This window comes from Tupaia chinensis, unplaced genomic scaffold (assembly GCF_000334495.1).
Source record: "Tupaia chinensis unplaced genomic scaffold, TupChi_1.0 Scaffold000225_1, whole genome shotgun sequence".
NCBI lineage: Eukaryota > Metazoa > Chordata > Mammalia > Scandentia > Tupaiidae > Tupaia > Tupaia belangeri.
In genome coordinates, this window is record NW_006159700.1 from 2,026,810 (window position 1) to 2,040,687 (window position 13,878).

A 13,878-nucleotide genomic window follows, 5' to 3' on the forward strand; every position below is an offset into this window, starting at 1 on the left:
GGGCGCGTGGGGGGGGGCGGCTCCCGTGAGTCCCGCTCCGGGCGAGGGGAGGAGGCGGGAAGGAGCGAAGCGGGGGCGGCGGGAGGGAGGGACGCTGCCTGGGGCCTGCTCTCCAGCTGCGGAGTGAACTGGGAGGGTTTGCAATTAAGATTTTTTTCTTTTCTTTTCTTCTTCTTTTTTTTTTTTAATGTGTGAGGTTCCCAATATAGTATTTCAAAGAGCACACTCAGCCAAATCCTACATCCCCCGGGAAGCCGATTTAAAAAAGGAGAGAGTGCGCCCTGCCCACTAAGCTGGGCCGCGGGGTCGGCCCGGGGTGGGCGAAGCAGGTGGGCCAGATGCGTCCGCTGCCTAGAGGGCCCGGCGGCCGGCGGGAAGTTGGCAGCGACTGCACGGACAGGGAGGGGCGGCAGGTGCGCTGGAAGAACTGGCGGGGCTGGGAGATTCTTGCCCCCTCCTCACCACAGCCTTGGCGTTGGGATTCGGGGAGGAGAGGAGGAATGGAAACCAACCATCCAAAGCACAGCTGTGACAGCTGTCTCGCTGGCTGGGTAACGACTTCAACCTTCTCAGCCTTCTGAAAACCTGCCTATTATTTTACTGGTTAATGTGTTGTGTTTCTGAGGCGTAGAAATCCGACGGCGGCGTTAGTACAGCTCTAGAGTGTCAAAATAGAATTCGCAAGGCACAGTTGTAGAATTTTGAGTTTGGTTGGCATAAACTTTTTCTAACCAAAGAAAATATTAAAGCACCTCCCAAAATGTACTTAGACTATTGCCAAAAAATGTGGAAATCTGTTTTAAAATCTATTTTTTTCTTTACCAAAAAAAAAAAAATAGAAAAATGAAAGAGTTCTCAAAATGTTAGCATTGTGTTCTGGAAGGGTAGAACACATTGGTTAATATAAAACTGCAAATACAGGTAGAATCCCGTTTTAACATATATAAAAATCCGGTTTTATAGGAGCCTGTTCCCACACCCTGGCTGGCCTCCCAGTGTGTGCCTACTTTCTGATGCCAATACAAGGCATTCATTGAAATGGGAAATTCTTCAATCCACATCGTTATGTTGCAGCAGTGGTTGGGATGATGATATTGAAAGAAAAAGACTATTAAAGTACTGAACATGTTTTTTGCAGAAACGTGTCATAGGAATGAGTGATGCCACAGTGGAGTGTATATAATTGAAGTTAAATTGTTAGTGACAGGTTCTGTCTGGAGTATTTGAGTTGATAATTTAGATGAATAAGCATGCTTCCTTCCTCATATTCTTCTTCATCTGAACAAATCACTGCTGGGAGTTTTTCTTAGACTCTCTGTCAAAGTTGTTGGAGCTGTGGCTCCGGTTCTGCTAAAGAGAAAGTTAACTTAGGATGTTATAATAAAATAAAGAATATTTAGCTAGTTTCTTGGCCGGTTGAGAAATATACAGGTTAATGAATGTTCAGGCAATGGAATCTGCCAAATTCTTCTTTTGTCATTCCCCTCTAGAACCCTGATGTTTTGCAAACATTGTTAGTCCTGACCAGCTAGAGAAAAAGAACTTTTCCCTTAAAGATGTACAATTGGGGATTAATGGATCAGGAAGTGAGTAGTCTTACCTGGACTGGTGAGCCTTCCTGTGGGATTGTTTCCAGAGTTGGAAGAAACAATTTGAAATCCTTTCCCCAAGCTTGAATGAATCTGACCAAGCATGATGCTGAGAAGGAAATGTGTCAGGGCAAATACTCTTTTTCTGACTTGTAACTGGTTGTTTCTCCAGTTAAACACTGAAATCTTTACTTGTTTGTTTTCCAGGCACACTTAGATAATGTATTCTTTCTACATTCAGAATGGCATTTGTTTTGGCATATTTTGCTTTGCCTTAAATGCCCTATGGTGCTAGGGGAGGTGGGGAAAGGAAGGAAAATGAAGGAAAGAGAAAATTGTAAGCTTTTAGGCATCCAGTTCTGTCGGTGACAACACAGTAAGTCGTTACCTGAAAAGACTCAAACCTTTTCTCCTGTACCTGAGACAACACAGATGAGGAAGCTTTAATGGTGATTTTTTTTACCTTTTTTTTGTTGTTGTCATTTATGCTTTCCCTTAGTGCCCCCTGCCCTAACATAGACACACACATAATCTTTTCTGCCCAGGCCCTAGCGGTTTGTTAAGGGAAACGAAGAGGCACATTCCATCTTGTAAGGTACCAGCTAAGGTGTCTGATTGTTCTCTGAATGCCTTTGGGTAGAGAGGGAATGGTTTCAAGATGATAGAGCTTTCTTGGAGGCAGTCCCAGGCAGGTGTAAGAAAATGTGGTTAACACCTTCCCAATCAGACCACTTTGGATGTCTTTTGTTAAACATCCATACAATAGTTTTGATTTCTCCTGGTTTGATTGTACTGTTAACACCTGTAGACTTAAGTTACTCATTTTTCAGTATAGTTTGTTGAGCACAAATTACACACCAGGTTTGAAGTCGGGTGCTTGGGACACCAAGACAAATAACAATCCCTGATCCCAGGGCTTTTCTAGGAAATAGTTAAAATAAGGAGAACAAAAGGAAGACTGAAAGACAAAGGAAATGCCCAGTGTTTCTCGCTGTTTTTACTCTTTTTTTGTCATTATTTTTATTTTTTAAATTTTATTATTATCATAATCTTGTTTAAATTACGTTGAATCACGTATATCTTTACAGTGTATTGCATTTCTTTTTCCATGCATATCAGTCAAGACAAAGACATTACTACCCACATTATCATTATCAAATAGCTTTTCATCATTTTTTCCAGATTATTATTATTCTCACTATTTTTTTAAACATTCAATCACTATATATCATTTTGCTTGTAAAAAGAATTTACCCAACATGAAATACTTCTCAGACCCGTCCAGTTGAGAGTACTATACATGTTATCATCAACAGGTAACCATTTCTGTGTCTCACTATTGTCATGTCTTTCTATTTTCTTGATATCTTTCTCTATACTATTCCCTTTTCCTGCCCCATTCCACACTGTCTTTAGCATCCGTAACTATTTTCAACTGCTTTTATGCCCTCCAATATTTACATATATATCATAAAGTACAAATAGTATATATTAAGTGGATACATATCTTTCTTTCATATCCAGGTTCATTTCACTCAGCAGTAGATCCTTGGTCTTGTTTTTTATGACTGATTGGTATTCCATAGAGTATATGTGCCACACTTTTTCCATCCATTCATCTGTTTGAGGACATTTGGGTTAGTTCCATGTCTTAGTACTAGATCATGAATAATGCTGCAATAAACATTGGTGTGCAAGCATTTTTCCGACTAAGCATTCTCTTGTTCTTTGGGTAGATACCCAGAAGTAGGATTGCTGGATGGAATGGTAGTTCTATTTGTAGATCTTTGAGGAACCTCCATATTGTTCTTCACAGTGGCTGAACCAGTTTACATTCCCACCAGTGGTGTAGAAGAGTTCCCCTTTCACCATATCCCTGCCAACACTTATCACTTTTTATGTTTTTAATCTTTGCCATTCTGACAGGAGTTAGGTGGTATCTCATTGTGGTTTTAATCTGCATCTCCGTTATGAGGAGGGATGTTGAGTATTTCCTCATATGCTTTTTGGCTGTTCATATGTCTTTCTTAGAGAGATTTTTGTTCAGTTCATTTTCCCATCTTTTAATTGGGTTAATCTTTTTTATTTTTCCCCCCAAGTAAGCCACTTAAGTTCCCTGTGTATTCTGGTTATCCCTTGTCTGAGGCATATTTTACAAAACTATTCTCCTATTCTGGGGGTTATCTAGCCACACTAATTACTCTGTTCTTTGCTGTGCAGAAACTTCTTAGTCTGACATAGTCCCACTTATCTATTTTAGGGATTGCTGTCTGTGCTTCGGGAGTCTTATTTAAGAAGTCTGCCTACCCTGATGTCTCCCTGAGTTTCCCCAGTATTTTCCACCAGTTTTCCTTTTCACAATGGAATGACTGGTATCCTTAGTCAAAAATCATTTGGCTGTAAGCTTTGGGGTTTATTTCTGGGGTCTCTATTCTATTCCATTGGTCCACCTGTTTGTTTTTGTGCCAATACCATGCTGTTTTGATTATCACAGCTTTATAGAATATCTTGGGGTCAGGGAGTGACCAGTATTCCTCATATATTACCCTCATTTTTCTTGGTTGTTTTCAATTTTCTTGACACTTTTTTCTAGGTTAGACATTTTGTCTTCAACATTTAAGATTTGATCTTTTGCCTGATCAAATCTATTTTTAATATCTTCAAGGAAGGTTTTAATTTCCTGTATCACATTCTTCTTTCCTAATAGTTCCATCTGATTTTTTTTTAAGATGCCTACTTCTTCTTTCAAATCATGAAAGGACTTCCTCATCTCCTGGAGCCCATTGTGTCTTTTCTCTCGCATCTCAGTTAGTTTGGTCTCTACAAATATTCTGAATTGTTTATCTGACATGTCCACGACTTCCACTGTGTTGTCTGAGGGTGATGTGGAATTGCTCTTTTCCCTTAGGGGAGAGACATTTTGTTGATTGCTCATATTTCTTGTGCCTCTGCAGTTGTTTCTAGTCATCTGGTGATCTATACATTCCTTCCTAACTTATTCAAGGTACCTCTGAGTGTTCAAAGGTGTGCAGGGTTAGAAAATTGGCAATTTCTCTTCTGGTCTGCCTCCCTGTTGCTCACCAGTACCTTGCACTGTTGTCAGTGGTCCTGGGTGACCCAAAGTCCTCCCTGTTTCTAAAGAGTGGTGAGCCTCCAACTGAGCTAATGAGTTTCACCTCAGGAGCAAAGAAAAGATCGTACAACTGTGCTATTCAAAACACCAAAGTTCTGAGAGTCAAAGGCAAGCGGGTATGTAGAGGCCATTGGTTTTGGTCACTGTTAGGGCCTGTAGCCACAGACAGCCTGGCTGGCTTGAACTGATCTCCGGTTGGGGTGGGGAGGGGCGCAAATTTGTCTTAAAGTCCCAAGACACAAACCGGAAGTCAAAAGGCGAGTGGGGGTGGGGGAATGAGCCAAGGGTTCCAGCCATTAGGGCCTGCAGCCACGGCAGCCTGATATCTGGCCTTTAACTCTTTTTCACACACTCTAAAAGATGAATGTACAAACTGCTAATTACTAAGGAATAAGATAATGATTTTTTTATAACACCCCTTTAAGTAAAAAAAAAAATCACAGTAAGATAAAAATAATTTTTAGTAACAATGGAAACATGTTTCATGCTATATTTCAATAAGAGCCTAAAGGGTACTAGGATGTAATTTCCAAGAGGGCAGACATTTTTGTCTATTATGATTTTTTACCCACTGTTGTACCAGGACACTTCAAAAAGATTATGGAAAGATGGAATAAAGTACAAGTTTATTTTAGTGCAAAAAATTTTTTAATTTCACACATAACGTTTTTCATAATATACATTTTCTATGAACTTTTAAAGACCTTTGGTATATATTAAGTGCCTAAATCAGTGGGTGAGACATATTAGTCATTTACTAAATATTTGTTGAATAACTGAATAAAATGAAAAATATGAACCAGCTAGCAGATCATTTTTGTATTTTGTAGATGTTCTGAATATGAATTATATTTCCTAATAGAAGTTTCTGAAACATGTATTATCTGCAATTATATAACATTTCCAATAAAATAGTGGAAGTAGAATATGTTTAAAAGTAATGTATGAATTGTAAAGTAATTTCAGAATATTACTAGAGTAATTTGTATTAGATTTCCAGGCATAAATTTCTTTTTATACAAATCATAAAGAGTTAAAATAAATATACCAAAATCTGAATTTAAAAAAATTATTTTATTTATTATCATGGTTATTTTTAAGTTTGCTATAGGGCATGTGTGCTCACCAGAGACAGACAGACAGACAGAGAGGGAGAGAGAAAGAAACCACCAGATCCAGGACTTGAATCACAGTTGACCAAGTGGGAGTCCAGCACCTTAAAAACCAAACCCCATGCTGGTCCCCCCAAATCTGAATTTTAACAACTTTCGGAAAGTGGCTTGAGAAATATATCATGTGCTTATCCTTAAGAGCATCACTTGCAAATATCATCCCCAGTTTGATTCCTTATGTATTAGGTTGTCAGGAAAGTCATAACATATTTTTCTATCCAAAAATGCATCATGACTTTCCCGACAAGCCAATATAAAAGCAAGGGTAATGCAGAACTATTTCTGATGGCGTACATAAACATCACTTACACAGTTTCACAGCCCAGTTTCAGATTTTGAAAACACTTTTTTTTTTTTTTCAATTTCATGAAAGCCTTCTTCCAGGTTGTTGACTTAGGTTTTGTTTTTACCCGAGGAGCGGCAGATTTGGAAAAAGCTTACTTTATAGCTCTATTCTTCGTTTTAGCAAATACCATGGGATGTGTCACAGTATGTAGCAAAATTTGATATGAATTTCCCATTTAGGAAAACCTGATGATTTTCCCTCTTGACTTTTAAAACTGAGAAGTAAGGGACCAGCAGGTGGTGCAGTGATTAAGGCACCGGAATCCCACATGGCCACCCACCGTTCCAGTCCCAGGACTTGACGGCTTACTTTCTCACTTTCCCTCTCTCTCTCTCTTTGGTGTGTGTGCATGCCTTGTAGCAAATTAAAAATAATAGTAATAATAATGATAAATAAAATTTAAAAATCTTTAGAAAATTAGAAATAAAGAGAAATTTTTATGCTTCTGAGTGGGAGTTGAAATTGACTGAACAGAGAATATACCAAGTGCCATTGAAGATATACGAGCAGTGAGTATAACACACCTTTCTAAACAAGACCAGTCAATAGCAAATGAACAGCGTTCCTTTATTTTGTCTTTTATCGGCCCTCCCAAAGCATGGAAAGGATGTCAAGATGATTTGAGATAGAAAATGGACTATGGCATTAAATAGTAATAAATCCCATACTGAGCAAGTTACTCTTTTCAGTTTTCTTTCAGTCCTTCTGGAAGAGGGAATCTAAGTTGGTACCAGTATGTCTTTTATCTTGCTAACACTTGCCGAATTTTGCTTTTTCACAGAGAGAAAACAGGTTCCATACTTCAGGTCGTCAGAAAAGTCATGACACATTTTTGCATAGAAAAGCAGAAAAATACGTCATACTTTCCCAATGATCCAATACCTATAATTTAATAGCATTGTTTGCCTTGTATTTATTTCTACAGTTACCTTCTGAGGCAAGTGAGATTCACTATACATATAGAATAATTATCTCACAATATCTATTTGATGGACTTTAAAAAATCCTGAATGTTTAAAAGAAAGCTACTGGGACCAGCTATGTCGCTGGACTCCTACATAGTTGACTACGATTCCAGTCCCGGACGCGGTGGCTTAAACTCATGTCAGGCTCATGTGCATGAGTGCCCAAGATCCCAAGAGGAGAATGGAGGAGAAGGGACTGTGGCGTGGCCATCCCCCCTGGGGGGGTGACTTCTTGCTTTCTGTCTCTCTGTCTGTCTTTGTCTTTCTGGCAAGTGCACACGCCCTATAGCAAAAACCTCTCTCTTAAAAAAAAAAAAAAAAAAAGAAGAAAGCTATTAAGTAAATATTCTCTTCGTAGTACAAGAAAATAACTGACACTTATTGAGGACCTAGTATGTCCTATACTACTTTCTAAGTATTCATTCAATTCTTGGCAACAGTGCTATTAAGTATGTACAGTACCATTGTTCATATCATCATTCAGTGGTAGAGGTGAGAAACCAAGATGTGAGGTACTGGGCCGCTAAAGGTCGCACAGGAGAGCTAGGCTATAAGGCCAAGAACTATAAAAAGGTCAGCGTCTACGTCACAACCAGTACACCAAAGGTCCCAAGATGCCAAGTCAGCGCTGGAGGCTTTAGAAACACTGGCCCACATACTTCTCTTCCATCTTTGAAGATCCAACTGCACTTTCCTTGACGATCACCCTGCTAGCCATGTCCCTGAATAGCTCCTACTTTTCCTGACACACATTGTACTTACTTTGTGCCACATAGAAGGCTTCTGGTTATTTATGCATCTTTAGTTGTTTCATTTGTGTCCTAAATATGGTGCAAGCCCCTTGGGAAGAGGAACTATATCTTATACTTCTCTTGAATTTTGTAAGTCTATGTTTAATGGGATTTAAAACAATTATTATTAAAAATACTTCAGTGATTTGCAAAAACACCTTTGACAGAAATAAAAAGCACTTCCACATTGTGAAACTAAAGAAAGTTTTGGTATTAAAAAAAGATAAGGTTAGCTTGTGTCATGGTGGTTAAACTGACTGGATTCCAGATAACCTATTGTGTTGTTTATGGCCCGAACCTGGTGGCTTGAAAAACATAATGGATGCAAGTGTGTTCTTGTTCAAAATCCCAGAAGGAGAAATGAAGGAGATGGGACAACAAGCTGTCTGTCACTCATGGGGGGTGCTTTCTTGCTTTTCTTCTCTCTCTCTGTCTTCTTCCAGCAAGCACATGTGCCCTCTAGCAAAATTAAAAAAAATAATAATGTAGAAAGTTAGTGCTTCTGACATTTGACTGAAAATTGCACTGAAAGATTATTACTTTGAGAAAGATTTCTTTTAAAATACTTCAGTGGTTCACAACAAAGCATAATAGACTTAAATTTTTCTTAGAGGAGAGAAAGATAACATTATGGCTTGTGACCTATAAGATCTAAGATACAATGTAATTCTATCCTGTTCTCCTATTACTGCCTCAGAACAATTCTACACTTAACAAATTTTCCACTCTGTGTGGTGGTGGCCCTACAATTAACTGAGTCATGCACAATATTCATATTACCAGAAATATCACTTACATTTCTCTTATTTTGCAGTATGAATTAAAAACTTTGGAAGTGTATTATAGATTAAATGGATTTTAAATGTAAAGAACTCTTAAAATAATATGTGGAAATTATAAACAGTTTTCTTAAAAATAATATTATGTTTTGAATTTGCCCTTCTAGAATTAACGTGTTGAAAATTGCTTGCTATTTTATAGTATTAAGAGGGCGGAAGCTTATTCTGACTATGGGATTAAGGGGTTGAGCCTTTGGGAGGTGACTAGGATTCCATAAAGTCATCAGGGAGGGGCCCCCATAATTGAATCCTGTTGGCTTTCCAAGGAGAGGGATTGAGACTAGAGCAGAGCAGAGGCACACGTTCACAGACATGGAGGCATGCTTGCTCTGTGCTGCTCAGTGATACCTTCCACCACGTTTTCCATCCACCAAAAGACCCTTACTGGATGCAGCCCCTTTGACCTTGGATCTTCAAAACCACATGCTAAATAAACCTCTGTTCTTTAAAAATTACCCAGTGTGGTATTCAGTTATTAACAATAGAAAAACAGATTAAAACAGGTAAGTTACTAGTTATTGTCTATTAATTGATTATTTCAAGAGCCATGACTTTAAAAAATGGTTGATCTTCTAAAATAAATAAATAAATAAATAAAAGCAAATAAATGAATAAATAAAAGCAAATCTTTATGTGTTACACTTTATTACAAAACTATAGAACTTTAAGGTGTGACGGACTGCAAATTTTACCTAGCTAACCTCCTTTGTATATTCAGAGCATAGTCTACCTTGATTAATCCAGATTTGAACTGTGTGGATCCATGGATTTTTTTTTAAATTCTAATTTATCACATTTTTGTTTTTTGGGTTTTTTTTTTTTTTTAGAGAGCTTTTTGCTATAGGGCGCATGCGCTCGCCAGAAAGACAGAGAGAGTCAGAGAGACAGAAAACGAGGAATCACCCCCCAGGGGGGATGGTCACGCCACAATCCCTTCTCCTCCATTCTGATCTTGGGCACACATGCCCATGTGCCCGGCATGAGTTTAAGCCACCAGGTCTGGGACTCGAGCCATGCTCAACTACATGGGAGTCCAGTGACATAGCCATTACGCCAACTGCTGGTCCCTCTTATTTTTTAAAAATAAGAGTTTCCCCCCAAAAGTGAAGAAATAAACAAATCCAGTGTTTGTGCCTTCTCAAACTGCAGTCTTGAATCAAATGTGATTCCTTCCCTCTCCAGTGGAGTTGACTAGCGATATGTGGGTTGAGGGTTCTCGGTGCTGAGTTTCTCACTGCCCCTTTCCTGAGTTTAGGGATGGGTCACGCAGGCTTGACCTTCAGGTCAAGGCTTGGCTCCAGGACTGGGACCTTGAATTGGATCCTCGGAAGTCTGTTGTCTTCCCCATGACTAAGAGATGGCTGCTGAGCCAGAGCTGTGGCAGGAGGGGAAGAAGCAGGACTCGGGACTGGACGGGCACACTCAGTCTCTGAGCCATGCTTCAACCCTGCCCATAGATTATGGGCAGTTAAGGGAGATTCAAGTTATATGTGAATTTTAAACTATGCGAGGATCAGTGCCCCAACTCTCATGTACTTCAAAGATCTATATATTCAAACTATTTGCAGAAATTATCATAAGACCAGTTTAAGTTTCTAATTGTTTACTTATAGGTTGATTATTTTGAGCTTATAATGCAATCTCTATTAGAAGAGAAATAGATTGTTACATTCCCAGATGGGCTACAGATTCTTATAAAATGCAAGTGAAAATATAGATTTTTTTGGACAAAGTAAGGTCTTAATTTATCCAGTCGACTTCTGTACATAGGAAGTTTAGGTTCAGAAGGACCAGCAGTTAGTGTAATGGCTATGTTGCTGGACTCCCATGTAGTTGACTGTGGTTTGAATCCCAGATCTGGCGGCTTAAAACTCACGCCGGATGAGTGTGCATGCATGCCCAAGATCCCGAGAGGAGAATGGAGGAGAAGGGATTGCAGCTTGGACATCCCCCCTGGGGGATGATTTCTCGCTTTCTGTCTCTCTGTCTCTCTCTGGCCAGCACACACACCCTATAGCAGCAAAAAATGCTCCAAAAAAAAAAAAAATTTAGGGTCAGGAGATGGTGTAGTGGCTACGTTGTTGTACTACTTGCACATGGCCAACTGTAGTTCAAGTCCCAGACCCAGTAGCATCACACTGGGGACATGTGCATGTATACCCAAGGAGAATGGAGGTAAAGGGATTTCTATGTGGCCATCCCACCTGGGGAGGGGGTGACTTCTCACTTTCTCTCTCATTGTCTCTCTCTGATGAGCGCATGTGCCCGAGAGCAAAAACCTCTAAAAAAAAAGGAAGTCTATATTATACTAAATTTTGCTAATATAATAAAAAATAAATACAACCAGACATTCAATGAATGAAGAGTATCTGTGATTTATTTTTAAAAGTTTTGTTTATGATGGAAGAGAATGTAAATAGAAACTTCTGAAAAACTTTCTAAAGGGACTTTCTGGACATTTTTTAAGGATTAGAGCCTTGTTTTTCTTTCTCTTCTCTCCCCTCTCTTTGGCAAAAGTGGTTACAACTCAGCCACTCTCTCCCTTCTGTTCCTACCTTTCTCTTTTCTGCCAGCATCCACTGTGCAGTACTTTTCTAGTTAACTCTTCAGCAACAGTTTTAGGTCTCAGTGGCACTGGCTACTGTCAGCTTATCCCTGGCCATTTATGAGTCTCAGCTACCCACACAAGCCAGCATGTAAAGTGGATAAAAAAAACTTTCTGCTCACCATCTTTGCAACTTATTTCATCCATGTTCCATTTGTATACTTTATTCTTGGCTCTCTTGATCCCCATGATCTCATATTTGCTTTGTCCTTCTTTTTCTTTTTTAAGAATTATTTAGTTTTTATTATTTTTAAATTTGCTATAGGGCACGTGTGCTCACCAGAGAAACAGAGAAAGCGAGAAAGCAAACTGCCAGGTCTGGGACTCGAACTGTAGTCAGCCACATGGGAGTCCAGTACCTTAACCATCACACCACCTGCTGGTCCCTGCTTCTTTGCCCTTCACTTGATTTGCTGAGATTGACATCACTCTCCCAGTTCACTAACTGAGCTTGTCTCTTTCTTCGGGTCTGTGCTCTGCAGGCAAAAGACTCAGCAGTTGGAGTTCTTCCTCTTAAGACTCCACATAAGGGTGGATGGAGAGAGTTATGTTTGTTTCTTTGACAAAGATGTGTGACTTTTTAGCCAATATATGGGGACTTTTTTAGTCATAAAGGAGCAAGGAAATATAAACTGAATATGTAAAGGAAGAGCCTTTTTCGAGTTAAATGGGCAATAACTGGAAGAAAATGGGGCCAGAGAAGGGAATTAAAGAAGATAATCTGTGAATTTATGAGAAGCCAACTAAAGTGGACATAATTATTCTGGGAGAAGTGAAAAAATGCAAAAGTACTAAGTATATGACTCCTTGAAGAAGAAAGAAGAGAAGGCAGAGAAGAGATCCTCAAGCCAGCCCATAGCTTTGTGGTTGAGGTGGCAGGTTCCCACATGGTGGATCATTTAGTTTGAGTCCCTGATGAGTGACTTGAAAAACACACGGGGTTAATGTGTGTGCATGCCCAAAATCCTGAAAGGAGAGAGAAATGGAAGAGAAAGGATTACAGTGTGACCATGCCCCAAGGGCAGTGTTTTCTTGCTCCCCTCCTTTCTGTCTCTCTGTCTCTTCAACAAGTGTTCATGCCTTCTGACAAGTAAATACATAAAAGAGAGCAATCATCCTCACAACATTTCTCTAAGTTAGCCACAAAATTTGGCTCTTGATGTGAGATAGATAGGAGTAATAAAATGAAGTACTTAGGTCAGATATACATGGAGGGAGAGGGTACAGACACAGCAGTCAATCTGCTTTCTTCTGTTTTGGTTGAATTGAAGAGGTGGTGTGTATCTGGAATGTGTATGTATCAGAGAAGGAAAGAAAAAGAACAGATTTAAAAACTATCCCACCCAACATAAAGAAGAATAAGTTTATTTTCAAAATGAAAATATATTTAATAAGCTCTGCTGAAGCAAATGAATATCCATAAAATACACACACACACACACACACACACACACACACACAAAACTATTCCACCCTACCAAGTGTGTTACCATGCTGGTTTGGATATCACCCTCAGTTGATTTATCACCCAACCAGACACAAAGAAATTGCAGGTATTAATATTGATGAGTTAGGCTAAGTGTCATAGCAAATTTCTCAACACTGACTACCATCTTGGAGCTTATACTATGAGAGGGTAAGGACCAAAGCATGTATTTTACAGAAAGGGAATTTAAACTAATTAAATACAGTAGTTTTCCCTTATCTATAGAGGACATGTTCTAAGACATAACAAGTGGATGCCTCGAACTGCATATATTAAGAGTACCAAACCCAATGTAATATATTTTTCCTATGCATAGGTACATATGATAAAGTTTTATTTATAAGTTAGGCACAGTAAGAGATTGACAAAGGACATAGAGATTAGTAAACTGTAAACCATTTTATGGCTTCTCTTTGTCATATCCAAATTGCCAACATCACTACTCTTGCACTCCAGGCTCGTTGTTAAGTAAAATAAGGGTTACTTAACATAAGCTCTGTGATACCTCCACTGGTGATCTGATAATTGAGGTAGCTACTAGGTGGCTAACAGCTGGGTGGCATATCCAATATGAATATGTTGGACAAAGAGAAGATTCACATCAGCAAACTTCATTACACTTCTCAAAATGAGGTGCAATTGAAAACTTGAGAATTCTTTGTTTTTGAAATTTTCTATGTAATATTTTAGATTATGGGTAACTAAAATGATGTGAGACATGGAAGATTACTGTAAGATAAGTCAAACGTGGGTCTGTTCAGTATAATTGCGAAGTCACATCTTTGCAGTTCAAATTATATTGTGCTTACCAGACTTACACATTATGACTCATCAGGTTACTCAGAACTGGCAATACTATACTTACTAGTCAAGACTTTTAAGGACTTTGATCTTCTCATTTCCCACCTATTGCTATATTTTTCTTTTCTTTTCTTTTCTTTTCTTTTCTTTT

At 38.9% G+C, this 13,878-nt stretch overlaps 1 long non-coding RNA gene across 2 annotated transcripts in view; it reads left to right on the plus strand.

The window, feature by feature from the left end:
* Positions 1-13,878, plus strand: part of LOC102478987 (uncharacterized) — a 59,408-nt gene that overhangs the window by 2,283 nt on the left and 43,247 nt on the right. The gene's annotated exons all lie outside the window — the stretch shown is intronic.